The sequence below is a fragment of the Ambystoma mexicanum genome, chromosome 5p (genome assembly GCF_040938575.1).
Source record: "Ambystoma mexicanum isolate Mex_15411 chromosome 5p, UKY_AmexF1_1, whole genome shotgun sequence".
In the NCBI taxonomy this organism is placed as follows: domain Eukaryota; kingdom Metazoa; phylum Chordata; class Amphibia; order Caudata; family Ambystomatidae; genus Ambystoma; species Ambystoma mexicanum.
The window spans coordinates 717161559-717173854 of record NC_090930.1 but is presented as its reverse complement, the minus strand read 5'-3'; the positions used below and the strand labels follow the sequence as shown (position 1 = coordinate 717173854).

Here is a 12296-nt window from a genome sequence, read left to right as displayed (position 1 = left end):
ACCTTTACTCAAAGCACACACTCTGGTCGGGGACTCGAAGCCAGGCCCGTGGCAGTGAAAGCACCAAATCCTCACCACTAGGCCACCGGGGAAACGACTGCAGCACCCGGGAGGTTTCCGCAACCGTACTTGCAGTCAGCTGGAGGCTATTGTAATGCTGTTAAGTGAGAGACGTTTGCCGCTCGCAAGCCAATTCCATCCAACCTCCTGCAGGGGGCACTCTGGGCTGGTTTTCCACTTGTTCGCCTGCTGCTGAAACAGCAAAGATTCAATTCGAAGCCCTTTGCAGCAGCTCACCAGGATGGCCGAGTGGTTAAGGCGTTGGACTTAAGATCCAATGGACAAGTGTCCGCGTGGGTTCGAGCCCCACTCCTGGTACAGGTTTTTACTCTTCTTACCTAAATGCGGCAGCAGCTTCGCACAAGCCCTTTCCTGCTGTCTGTAGGCAGTGCCCCTACCTCAAAGCCCTGAGGATTGAGTTCACCTGAAAAGAGCAACAAGGAATCGTTGCCCGTAGACTCTTTTCCTGGAAAACCTTTGCATTTTTGTACCATGTCCCTCGCATCCCAAGCTTAAGCCGCCAAAGTTGGCAGAGCTTGTGCAACCCCGCCAACAGCCCTACCACCCCAAAAGAAAATTGGGCAGGGATTCCCGCCTCCGCTTCCGAAACGGGCTTCCAAACGGGCGATGCCCTGACGGGTCAGCCAGTCACCGTCTAGGCCCGGTACACCCCTGTGAATAATAGAGCGTCCAACCTCAAATCAGGCTACAGGGCCCTTCAGCCCATAGAAGGAGAACCTGTCAACAAACGGGGCGAGGGCAATGCTCGGGCCCCTTGCGAAGCCTTTGCCAAGCTCCAAAGGCTGCACTTTCCCAGCAGACCACAGCTCTGTATGCAAATCAAGCAGCTACGACCCCTCCCTCCCCTGCTTTTCTCCTCCAAACCGGTACGCAACCATTTCTGCAGCCCTCTGCCCCAGGGTCCCGGGCAAGGTCTTGGTCTGATGAGGCTAGGGATGGTGGGCGAGCTCGGCTTTGGCAGGGCGACAGGACTAATATTTTCTCTACAGCTTTGGAAGAAAGAAAGCTTCCTTTTTGGGGCACAGGCCCACTTCTAGCGGCGACAGCTTCCGGTAAGGGACCATGCTGAAAAGATGCTTGGAGTTACCGCCAGGGGAGCCACGCCGCTATTGCCTGTGAGTGAAGCTACATTTGAAAGAAATATTTTTTGAGACGCAGTTGTTTGAATTTCTGTAAAAATGTCATTCAGTAAAAGCCTCTCTTCCCTGACCGGGAATCGAACCCGGGCCGCGGCGGTGAGAGCGCCGAATCCTAACCACTAGACCACCAGGGAGACCGCTGGACAGCTCGGGAAGGCCGGGCAGTGGTGTCCGAGTGCACAATGCCTGCAGGTGCCTCAAAGGCCAGTCCATTGGGGGACTGGGAAGAGAGGGGGAGGGCCGAGCAGATAGGTTCTCTCCAGCGGTGAAAAAGGAAGCTGCCTTTTTTGCGTCAAGGGCAGTCTTTCCGCAGCGACAGGAGAATGAATGGGACTCTGCCATAAACACGTTTTGCGTCGCGCTGAGGGCACTTCCTCCATTTTGTGCACGCAAATCTGCATCTGGGAGCAAGATTTCCGGTCGCCAGTTAACTGCATTGCTGTAAATAAAAATGTCAGTTGTTAAAAGAGCTCCTTCCCTGACCGGGAATCGAACCCGGGCCACGGAATCCTAACCACTAGACCACCAGGGACGGTGGGTGCACCCCGTTGCGTGTCGCTCAGATGGTGGCGTCCGAGTCCAAAGGCTGAGGGCCTCTGCTACAATGGGCACCAGTGCCTGCAGGTCTTCGGGGGCCGTTTCTGCTAATAAATAAATAAATAAAGAAATAAAGAAAGAAAGAAAGAAAGAAAACAAAAACACTTGTGATGGTCTGCGAAAAGGGGAGCTTAGAGATTGAAGACAGCATCACTTTGGGAACGTTTGCGCTTTCACTTCCAAGCGCTGATATTCCTGTCTTGCTCTCCTGAAAGGACAGCCTTCCTCGCTATGAGCTTTTGTGGGTCAGTGCTGAAGCTCCCCCTAGAGGCTGCCGCTGAAGATGCACACTCACAACTAACCCTCCTTAGGAGAACTGCTTCGTGGGAGAGCACGTTTATTAAAAGGCGGCAGTCCATGATTGCCTGCGAGACACAGCAGGGTTACCATGCAGAGTTCAAAGGGGGCTTTGCTTGTACAGCAAGTGCCGGAGGGCAAGAAGGGATGACATAGGAGCTGCCCTTTTTTCGGGCTCGCACACCAAGGCCTGCACCAGCCTTCGAGGCTCAGCCTGCCTCTGGACTGCCCTAGACCACCTTTACTCAAAGCACACACTCTGGTCGGGGACTCGAAGCCAGGCCCGTGGCAGTGAAAGCACCAAATCCTCACCACTAGGCCACCGGGGAAACGACTGCAGCACCCGGGAGGTTTCCGCAACCGTACTTGCAGTCAGCTGGAGGCTATTGTAATGCTGTTAAGTGAGAGACGTTTGCCGCTCGCAAGCCAATTCCATCCAACCTCCTGCAGGGGGCACTCTGGGCTGGTTTTCCACTTGTTCGCCTGCTGCTGAAACAGCAAAGATTCAATTCGAAGCCCTTTGCAGCAGCTCACCAGGATGGCCGAGTGGTTAAGGCGTTGGACTTAAGATCCAATGGACAAGTGTCCGCGTGGGTTCGAGCCCCACTCCTGGTACAGGTTTTTACTCTTCTTACCTAAATGCGGCAGCAGCTTCGCACAAGCCCTTTCCTGCTGTCTGTAGGCAGTGCCCCTACCTCAAAGCCCTGAGGCTTGAGTTCACCTGAAAAGAGCAACAAGGAATCGTTGCCCGTAGACTCTTTTCCTGGAAAACCTTTGCATTTTTGTACCATGTCCCTCGCATCCCAAGCTTAAGCCGCCAAAGTTGGCAGAGCTTGTGCAACCCCGCCAACAGCCCTACCACCCCAAAAGAAAATTGGGCAGGGATTCCCGCCTCCGCTTCCGAAACGGGCTTCCAAACGGGCGATGCCCTGACGGGTCAGCCAGTCACCGTCTAGGCCCGGTACACCCCTGTGAATAATAGAGCGTCCAACCTCAAATCAGGCTACAGGGCCCTTCAGCCCATAGAAGGAGAACCTGTCAACAAACGGGGCGAGGGCAATGCTCGGGCCCCTTGCGAAGCCTTTGCCAAGCTCCAAAGGCTGCACTTTCCCAGCAGACCACAGCTCTGTATGCAAATCAAGCAGCTACGACCCCTCCCTCCCCTGCTTTTCTCCTCCAAACCGGTACGCAACCATTTCTGCAGCCCTCTGCCCCAGGGTCCCGGGCAAGGTCTTGGTCTGATGAGGCTAGGGATGGTGGGCGAGCTCGGCTTTGGCAGGGCGACAGGACTAATATTTTCTCTACAGCTTTGGAAGAAAGAAAGCTTCCTTTTTGGGGCACAGGCCCACTTCTAGCGGCGACAGCTTCCGGTAAGGGACCATGCTGAAAAGATGCTTGGAGTTACCGCCAGGGGAGCCACGCCGCTATTGCCTGTGAGTGAAGCTACATTTGAAAGAAATATTTTTTGAGACGCAGTTGTTTGAATTTCTGTAAAAATGTCATTCAGTAAAAGCCTCTCTTCCCTGACCGGGAATCGAACCCGGGCCGCGGCGGTGAGAGCGCCGAATCCTAACCACTAGACCACCAGGGAGACCGCTGGACAGCTCGGGAAGGCCGGGCAGTGGTGTCCGAGTGCACAATGCCTGCAGGTGCCTCAAAGGCCAGTCCATTGGGGGACTGGGAAGAGAGGGGGAGGGCCGAGCAGATAGGTTCTCTCCAGCGGTGAAAAAGGAAGCTGCCTTTTTTGCGTCAAGGGCAGTCTTTCCGCAGCGACAGGAGAATGAATGGGACTCTGCCATAAACACGTTTTGCGTCGCGCTGAGGGCACTTCCTCCATTTTGTGCACGCAAATCTGCATCTGGGAGCAAGATTTCCGGTCGCCAGTTAACTGCATTGCTGTAAATAAAAATGTCAGTTGTTAAAAGAGCTCCTTCCCTGACCGGGAATCGAACCCGGGCCGCGGAATCCTAACCACTAGACCACCAGGGACGGTGGGTGCACCCCGTTGCGTGTCGCTCAGATGGTGGCGTCCGAGTCCAAAGGCTGAGGGCCTCTGCTACAATGGGCACCAGTGCCTGCAGGTCTTCGGGGGCCGTTTCTGCTAATAAATAAATAAATAAAGAAATAAAGAAAGAAAGAAAGAAAGAAAACAAAAACACTTGTGATGGTCTGCGAAAAGGGGAGCTTAGAGATTGAAGACAGCATCACTTTGGGAACGTTTGCGCTTTCACTTCCAAGCGCTGATATTCCTGTCTTGCTCTCCTGAAAGGACAGCCTTCCTCGCTATGAGCTTTTGTGGGTCAGTGCTGAAGCTCCCCCTAGAGGCTGCCGCTGAAGATGCACACTCACAACTAACCCTCCTTAGGAGAACTGCTTCGTGGGAGAGCACGTTTATTAAAAGGCGGCAGGCCATGATTGCCTGCGAGACACAGCAGGGTTACCATGCAGAGTTCAAAGGGGGCTTTGCTTGTACAGCAAGTGCCGGAGGGCAAGAAGGGATGACATAGGAGCTGCCCTTTTTTCGGGCTCGCACACCAAGGCCTGCACCAGCCTTCGAGGCTCAGCCTGCCTCTGGACTGCCCTAGACCACCTTTACTCAAAGCACACACTCTGGTCGGGGACTCGAAGCCAGGCCCGTGGCAGTGAAAGCACCAAATCCTCACCACTAGGCCACCGGGGAAACGACTGCAGCACCCGGGAGGTTTCCGCAACCGTACTTGCAGTCAGCTGGAGGCTATTGTAATGCTGTTAAGTGAGAGACGTTTGCCGCTCGCAAGCCAATTCCATCCAACCTCCTGCAGGGGGCACTCTGGGCTGGTTTTCCACTTGTTCGCCTGCTGCTGAAACAGCAAAGATTCAATTCGAAGCCCTTTGCAGCAGCTCACCAGGATGGCCGAGTGGTTAAGGCGTTGGACTTAAGATCCAATGGACAAGTGTCCGCGTGGGTTCGAGCCCCACTCCTGGTACAGGTTTTTACTCTTCTTACCTAAATGCGGCAGCAGCTTCGCACAAGCCCTTTCCTGCTGTCTGTAGGCAGTGCCCCTACCTCAAAGCCCTGAGGCTTGAGTTCACCTGAAAAGAGCAACAAGGAATCGTTGCCCGTAGACTCTTTTCCTGGAAAACCTTTGCATTTTTGTACCATGTCCCTCGCATCCCAAGCTTAAGCCGCCAAAGTTGGCAGAGCTTGTGCAACCCCGCCAACAGCCCTACCACCCCAAAAGAAAATTGGGCAGGGATTCCCGCCTCCGCTTCCTCACGGCTTCCGAAACGGGCTTCCAAACGGGCGATGCTCTGACGGGTCAGCCAGTCACCGTCTAGGCCCGGTACACCCCTGTGAATAATAGAGCGTCCAACCTCAAATCAGGCTACAGGGCCCTTCAGCCCATAGAAGGAGAACCTGTCAACAAACGGGGCGAGGGCAATGCTCGGGCCCCTTGCGAAGCCTTTGCCAAGCTCCAAAGGCTGCACTTTCCCAGCAGACCACAGCTCTGTATGCAAATCAAGCAGCTACGACCCCTCCCTCCCCTGCTTTTCTCCTCCAAACCGGTACGCAACCATTTCTGCAGCCCTCTGCCCCAGGGTCCCGGGCAAGGTCTTGGTCTGATGAGGCTAGGGATGGTGGGCGAGCTCGGCTTTGGCAGGGCGACAGGACTAATATTTTCTCTACAGCTTTGGAAGAAAGAAAGCTTCCTTTTTGGGGCACAGGCCCACTTCTAGCGGCGACAGCTTCCGGTAAGGGACCATGCTGAAAAGATGCTTGGAGTTACCGCCAGGGGAGCCACGCCGCTATTGCCTGTGAGTGAAGCTACATTTGAAAGAAATATTTTTTGAGACGCAGTTGTTTGAATTTCTGTAAAAATGTCATTCAGTAAAAGCCTCTCTTCCCTGACCGGGAATCGAACCCGGGCCGCGGCGATGAGAGCGCCGAATCCTAACCACTAGACCACCAGGGAGACCGCTGGACAGCTCGGGAAGGCCGGGCAGTGGTGTCCGAGTGCACAATGCCTGCAGGTGCCTCAAAGGCCAGTCCATTGGGGGACTGGGAAGAGAGGGGGAGGGCCGAGCAGATAGGTTCTCTCCAGCGGTGAAAAAGGAAGCTGCCTTTTTTGCGTCAAGGGCAGTCTTTCCGCAGCGACAGGAGAATGAATGGGACTCTGCCATAAACACGTTTTGCGTCGCGCTGAGGGCACTTCCTCCATTTTGTGCACGCAAATCTGCATCTGGGAGCAAGATTTCCGGTCGCCAGTTAACTGCATTGCTGTAAATAAAAATGTCAGTTGTTAAAAGAGCTCCTTCCCTGACCGGGAATCGAACCCGGGCCGCGGCGAATCCTAACCACTAGACCACCAGGGACGGTGGGTGCACCCCGTTGCGTGTCGCTCAGATGGTGGCGTCCGAGTCCAAAGGCTGAGGGCCTCTGCTACAATGGGCACCAGTGCCTGCAGGTCTTCGGGGGCCGTTTCTGCTAATAAATAAATAAATAAAGAAATAAAGAAAGAAAGAAAGAAAGAAAACAAAAACACTTGTGATGGTCTGCGAAAAGGGGAGCTTAGAGATTGAAGACAGCATCACTTTGGGAACGTTTGCGCTTTCACTTCCAAGCGCTGATATTCCTGTCTTGCTCTCCTGAAAGGACAGCCTTCCTCGCTATGAGCTTTTGTGGGTCAGTGCTGAAGCTCCCCCTAGAGGCTGCCGCTGAAGATGCACACTCACAACTAACCCTCCTTAGGAGAACTGCTTCGTGGGAGAGCACGTTTATTAAAAGGCGGCAGGCCATGATTGCCTGCGAGACACAGCAGGGTTACCATGCAGAGTTCAAAGGGGGCTTTGCTTGTACAGCAAGTGCCGGAGGGCAAGAAGGGATGACATAGGAGCTGCCCTTTTTTCGGGCTCGCACACCAAGGCCTGCACCAGCCTTCGAGGCTCAGCCTGCCTCTGGACTGCCCTAGACCACCTTTACTCAAAGCACACACTCTGGTCGGGGACTCGAAGCCAGGCCCGTGGCAGTGAAAGCACCAAATCCTCACCACTAGGCCACCGGGGAAACGACTGCAGCACCCGGGAGGTTTCCGCAACCGTACTTGCAGTCAGCTGGAGGCTATTGTAATGCTGTTAAGTGAGAGACGTTTGCCGCTCGCAAGCCAATTCCATCCAACCTCCTGCAGGGGGCACTCTGGGCTGGTTTTCCACTTGTTCGCCTGCTGCTGAAACAGCAAAGATTCAATTCGAAGCCCTTTGCAGCAGCTCACCAGGATGGCCGAGTGGTTAAGGCGTTGGACTTAAGATCCAATGGACAAGTGTCCGCGTGGGTTCGAGCCCCACTCCTGGTACAGGTTTTTACTCTTCTTACCTAAATGCGGCAGCAGCTTCGCACAAGCCCTTTCCTGCTGTCTGTAGGCAGTGCCCCTACCTCAAAGCCCTGAGGCTTGAGTTCACCTGAAAAGAGCAACAAGGAATCGTTGCCCGTAGACTCTTTTCCTGGAAAACCTTTGCATTTTTGTACCATGTCCCTCGCATCCCAAGCTTAAGCCGCCAAAGTTGGCAGAGCTTGTGCAACCCCGCCAACAGCCCTACCACCCCAAAAGAAAATTGGGCAGGGATTCCCGCCTCCGCTTCCGAAACGGGCTTCCAAACGGGCGATGCCCTGACGGGTCAGCCAGTCACCGTCTAGGCCCGGTACACCCCTGTGAATAATAGAGCGTCCAACCTCAAATCAGGCTACAGGGCCCTTCAGCCCATAGAAGGAGAACCTGTCAACAAACGGGGCGAGGGCAATGCTCGGGCCCCTTGCGAAGCCTTTGCCAAGCTCCAAAGGCTGCACTTTCCCAGCAGACCACAGCTCTGTATGCAAATCAAGCAGCTACGACCCCTCCCTCCCCTGCTTTTCTCCTCCAAACCGGTACGCAACCATTTCTGCAGCCCTCTGCCCCAGGGTCCCGGGCAAGGTCTTGGTCTGATGAGGCTAGGGATGGTGGGCGAGCTCGGCTTTGGCAGGGCGACAGGACTAATATTTTCTCTACAGCTTTGGAAGAAAGAAAGCTTCCTTTTTGGGGCACAGGCCCACTTCTAGCGGCGACAGCTTCCGGTAAGGGACCATGCTGAAAAGATGCTTGGAGTTACCGCCAGGGGAGCCACGCCGCTATTGCCTGTGAGTGAAGCTACATTTGAAAGAAATATTTTTTGAGACGCAGTTGTTTGAATTTCTGTAAAAATGTCATTCAGTAAAAGCCTCTCTTCCCTGACCGGGAATCGAACCCGGGCCGCGGCGGTGAGAGCGCCGAATCCTAACCACTAGACCACCAGGGAGACCGCAGCACAACTCGGGAAGGCCGGGCAGTGGTGTCCGAGTGCACAATGCCTGCAGGTGCCTCAAAGGCCAGTCCATTGGGGGACTGGGAAGAGAGGGGGAGGGCCGAGCAGATAGGTTCTCTCCAGCGGTGAAAAAGGAAGCTGCCTTTTTTGCGTCAAGGGCAGTCTTTCCGCAGCGACAGGAGAATGAATGGGACTCTGCCATAAACACGTTTTGCGTCGCGCTGAGGGCACTTCCTCCATTTTGTGCACGCAAATCTGCATCTGGGAGCAAGATTTCCGGTCGCCAGTTAACTGCATTGCTGTAAATAAAAATGTCAGTTGTTAAAAGAGCTCCTTCCCTGACCGGGAATCGAACCCGGGCCGCGGCGGTGAGAGCGCCGAATCCTAACCACTAGACCACCAGGGACGGTGGGTGCACCCCGTTGCGTGTCGCTCAGATGGTGGCGTCTGAGTCCAAAGGCTGAGGGCCTCTGCTACAATGGGCACCAGTGCCTGCAGGTCTTCGGGGGCCGTTTCTGCTAATAAATAAATAAATAAAGAAATAAAGAAAGAAAGAAAGAAAGAAAGAAAGAAAGAAAACAAAAACACTTGTGATGGTCTGCGAAAAGGGGAGCTTAGAGATTGAAGACAGCATCACTTTGGGAACGTTTGCGCTTTCACTTCCAAGCGCTGATATTCCTGTCTTGCTCTCCTGAAAGGACAGCCTTCCTCGCTATGAGCTTTTGTGGGTCAGTGCTGAAGCTCCCCCTAGAGGCTGCCGCTGAAGATGCACACTCACAACTAACCCTCCTTAGGAGAACTGCTTCGTGGGAGAGCACGTTTATTAAAAGGCGGCAGGCCATGATTGCCTGCGAGACACAGCAGGGTTACCATGCAGAGTTCAAAGGGGGCTTTGCTTGTACAGCAAGTGCCGGAGGGCAAGAAGGGATGACATAGGAGCTGCCCTTTTTTCGGGCTCGCACACCAAGGCCTGCACCAGCCTTCGAGGCTCAACCTGCCTCTGGACTGCCCTAGACCACCTTTACTCAAAGCACACACTCTGGTCGGGGACTCGAAGCCAGGCCCGTGGCAGTGAAAGCACCAAATCCTCACCACTAGGCCACCGGGGAAACGACTGCAGCACCCGGGAGGTTTCCGCAACCGTACTTGCAGTCAGCTGGAGGCTATTGTAATGCTGTTAAGTGAGAGACGTTTGCCGCTCGCAAGCCAATTCCATCCAACCTCCTGCAGGGGGCACTCTGGGCTGGTTTTCCACTTGTTCGCCTGCTGCTGAAACAGCAAAGATTCAATTCGAAGCCCTTTGCAGCAGCTCACCAGGATGGCCGAGTGGTTAAGGCGTTGGACTTAAGATCCAATGGACAAGTGTCCGCGTGGGTTCGAGCCCCACTCCTGGTACAGGTTTTTACTCTTCTTACCTAAATGCGGCAGCAGCTTCGCACAAGCCCTTTCCTGCTGTCTGTAGGCAGTGCCCCTACCTCAAAGCCCTGAGGCTTGAGTTCACCTGAAAAGAGCAACAAGGAATCGTTGCCCGTAGACTCTTTTCCTGGAAAACCTTTGCATTTTTGTACCATGTCCCTCGCATCCCAAGCTTAAGCCGCCAAAGTTGGCAGAGCTTGTGCAACCCCGCCAACAGCCCTACCACCCCAAAAGAAAATTGGGCAGGGATTCCCGCCTCCGCTTCCGAAACGGGCTTCCAAACGGGCGATGCCCTGACGGGTCAGCCAGTCACCGTCTAGGCCCGGTACACCCCTGTGAATAATAGAGCGTCCAACCTCAAATCAGGCTACAGGGCCCTTCAGCCCATAGAAGGAGAACCTGTCAACAAACGGGGCGAGGGCAATGCTCGGGCCCCTTGCGAAGCCTTTGCCAAGCTCCAAAGGCTGCACTTTCCCAGCAGACCACAGCTCTGTATGCAAATCAAGCAGCTACGACCCCTCCCTCCCCTGCTTTTCTCCTCCAAACCGGTACGCAACCATTTCTGCAGCCCTCTGCCCCAGGGTCCCGGGCAAGGTCTTGGTCTGATGAGGCTAGGGATGGTGGGCGAGCTCGGCTTTGGCAGGGCGACAGGACTAATATTTTCTCTACAGCTTTGGAAGAAAGAAAGCTTCCTTTTTGGGGCACAGGCCCACTTCTAGCGGCGACAGCTTCCGGTAAGGGACCATGCTGAAAAGATGCTTGGAGTTACCGCCAGGGGAGCCACGCCGCTATTGCCTGTGAGTGAAGCTACATTTGAAAGAAATATTTTTTGAGACGCAGTTGTTTGAATTTCTGTAAAAATGTCATTCAGTAAAAGCCTCTCTTCCCTGACCGGGAATCGAACCCGGGCCGCGGCGATGAGAGCGCCGAATCCTAACCACTAGACCACCAGGGAGACCGCTGGACAGCTCGGGAAGGCCGGGCAGTGGTGTCCGAGTGCACAATGCCTGCAGGTGCCTCAAAGGCCAGTCCATTGGGGGACTGGGAAGAGAGGGGGAGGGCCGAGCAGATAGGTTCTCTCCAGCGGTGAAAAAGGAAGCTGCCTTTTTTGCGTCAAGGGCAGTCTTTCCGCAGCGACAGGAGAATGAATGGGACTCTGCCATAAACACGTTTTGCGTCGCGCTGAGGGCACTTCCTCCATTTTGTGCACGCAAATCTGCATCTGGGAGCAAGATTTCCGGTCGCCAGTTAACTGCATTGCTGTAAATAAAAATGTCAGTTGTTAAAAGAGCTCCTTCCCTGACCGGGAATCGAACCCGGGCCGCGGCGGTGAGAGCGCCGAATCCTAACCACTAGACCACCAGGGACGGTGGGTGCACCCCATTGCGTGTCGCTCAGATGGTGGCGTCCGAGTCCAAAGGCTGAGGGCCTCTGCTACAATGGGCACCAGTGCCTGCAGGTCTTCGGGGGCCGTTTCTGCTAATAAATAAATAAATAAAGAAATAAAGAAAGAAAGAAAGAAAGAAAGAAAACAAAAACACTTGTGATGGTCTGCGAAAAGGGGAGCTTAGAGATTGAAGACAGCATCACTTTGGGAACGTTTGCGCTTTCACTTCCAAGCGCTGATATTCCTGTCTTGCTCTCCTGAAAGGACAGCCTTCCTCGCTATGAGCTTTTGTGGGTCAGTGCTGAAGCTCCCCCTAGAGGCTGCCGCTGAAGATGCACACTCACAACTAACCCTCCTTAGGAGAACTGCTTCGTGGGAGAGCACGTTTATTAAAAGGCGGCAGGCCATGATTGCCTGCGAGACACAGCAGGGTTACCATGCAGAGTTCAAAGGGGGCTTTGCTTGTACAGCAAGTGCCGGAGGGCAAGAAGGGATGACATAGGAGCTGCCCTTTTTTCGGGCTCGCACACCAAGGCCTGCACCAGCCTTCGAGGCTCAGCCTGCCTCTGGACTGCCCTAGACCACCTTTACTCAAAGCACACACTCTGGTCGGGGACTCGAAGCCAGGCCCGTGGCAGTGAAAGCACCAAATCCTCACCACTAGGCCACCGGGGAAACGACTGCAGCACCCGGGAGGTTTCCGCAACCGTACTTGCAGTCAGCTGGAGGCTATTGTAATGCTGTTAAGTGAGAGACGTTTGCCGCTCGCAAGCCAATTCCATCCAACCTCCTGCAGGGGGCACTCTGGGCTGGTTTTCCACTTGTTCGCCTGCTGCTGAAACAGCAAAGATTCAATTCGAAGCCCTTTGCAGCAGCTCACCAGGATGGCCGAGTGGTTAAGGCGTTGGACTTAAGATCCAATGGACAAGTGTCCGCGTGGGTTCGAGCCCCACTCCTGGTACAGGTTTTTACTCTTCTTACCTAAATGCGGCAGCAGCTTCGCACAAGCCCTTTCCTGCTGTCTGTAGGCAGTGCCCCTACCTCAAAGCCCTGAGGCTTGAGTTCAC

General features: G+C 54.4%; 13 non-coding genes across 13 annotated transcripts; 6 read left to right on the top strand and 7 right to left on the bottom strand.

Moving 5' to 3' along the window:
• The first annotated feature begins 295 nt into the window (after positions 1 to 295).
• TRNAL-UAA (transfer RNA leucine (anticodon UAA)) lies at positions 296 to 378 on the top strand. The gene has a single exon. It is a non-coding gene; the product is annotated as a tRNA-Leu (tRNA).
• Positions 379 to 1282: 904 nt separating this feature from the next.
• On the bottom strand, positions 1283 to 1354 carry TRNAE-CUC (transfer RNA glutamic acid (anticodon CUC)). The gene has a single exon. It is a non-coding gene; the product is annotated as a tRNA-Glu (tRNA).
• A 1292-nt stretch (positions 1355 to 2646) lies between these two features.
• On the top strand, positions 2647 to 2729 carry TRNAL-UAA (transfer RNA leucine (anticodon UAA)). The gene has a single exon. It is a non-coding gene; the product is annotated as a tRNA-Leu (tRNA).
• A 904-nt stretch (positions 2730 to 3633) lies between these two features.
• On the bottom strand, positions 3634 to 3705 carry TRNAE-CUC (transfer RNA glutamic acid (anticodon CUC)). The gene has a single exon. It is a non-coding gene; the product is annotated as a tRNA-Glu (tRNA).
• Positions 3706 to 4997: 1292 nt separating this feature from the next.
• On the top strand, positions 4998 to 5080 carry TRNAL-UAA (transfer RNA leucine (anticodon UAA)). The gene has a single exon. It is a non-coding gene; the product is annotated as a tRNA-Leu (tRNA).
• A 915-nt stretch (positions 5081 to 5995) lies between these two features.
• TRNAE-CUC (transfer RNA glutamic acid (anticodon CUC)) lies at positions 5996 to 6067 on the bottom strand. The gene has a single exon. It is a non-coding gene; the product is annotated as a tRNA-Glu (tRNA).
• Positions 6068 to 7361: 1294 nt separating this feature from the next.
• TRNAL-UAA (transfer RNA leucine (anticodon UAA)) lies at positions 7362 to 7444 on the top strand. The gene has a single exon. It is a non-coding gene; the product is annotated as a tRNA-Leu (tRNA).
• Positions 7445 to 8348: 904 nt separating this feature from the next.
• On the bottom strand, positions 8349 to 8420 carry TRNAE-CUC (transfer RNA glutamic acid (anticodon CUC)). The gene has a single exon. It is a non-coding gene; the product is annotated as a tRNA-Glu (tRNA).
• Positions 8421 to 8760: 340 nt separating this feature from the next.
• On the bottom strand, positions 8761 to 8832 carry TRNAE-CUC (transfer RNA glutamic acid (anticodon CUC)). Its single transcript has one exon. It is a non-coding gene; the product is annotated as a tRNA-Glu (tRNA).
• A 906-nt stretch (positions 8833 to 9738) lies between these two features.
• On the top strand, positions 9739 to 9821 carry TRNAL-UAA (transfer RNA leucine (anticodon UAA)). Its single transcript has one exon. It is a non-coding gene; the product is annotated as a tRNA-Leu (tRNA).
• A 904-nt stretch (positions 9822 to 10725) lies between these two features.
• Positions 10726 to 10797, bottom strand: TRNAE-CUC (transfer RNA glutamic acid (anticodon CUC)). Its single transcript has one exon. It is a non-coding gene; the product is annotated as a tRNA-Glu (tRNA).
• Positions 10798 to 11137: 340 nt separating this feature from the next.
• TRNAE-CUC (transfer RNA glutamic acid (anticodon CUC)) lies at positions 11138 to 11209 on the bottom strand. The gene has a single exon. It is a non-coding gene; the product is annotated as a tRNA-Glu (tRNA).
• An 898-nt stretch (positions 11210 to 12107) lies between these two features.
• On the top strand, positions 12108 to 12190 carry TRNAL-UAA (transfer RNA leucine (anticodon UAA)). The gene has a single exon. It is a non-coding gene; the product is annotated as a tRNA-Leu (tRNA).
• The last annotated feature ends 106 nt before the right edge of the window (positions 12191 to 12296 follow it).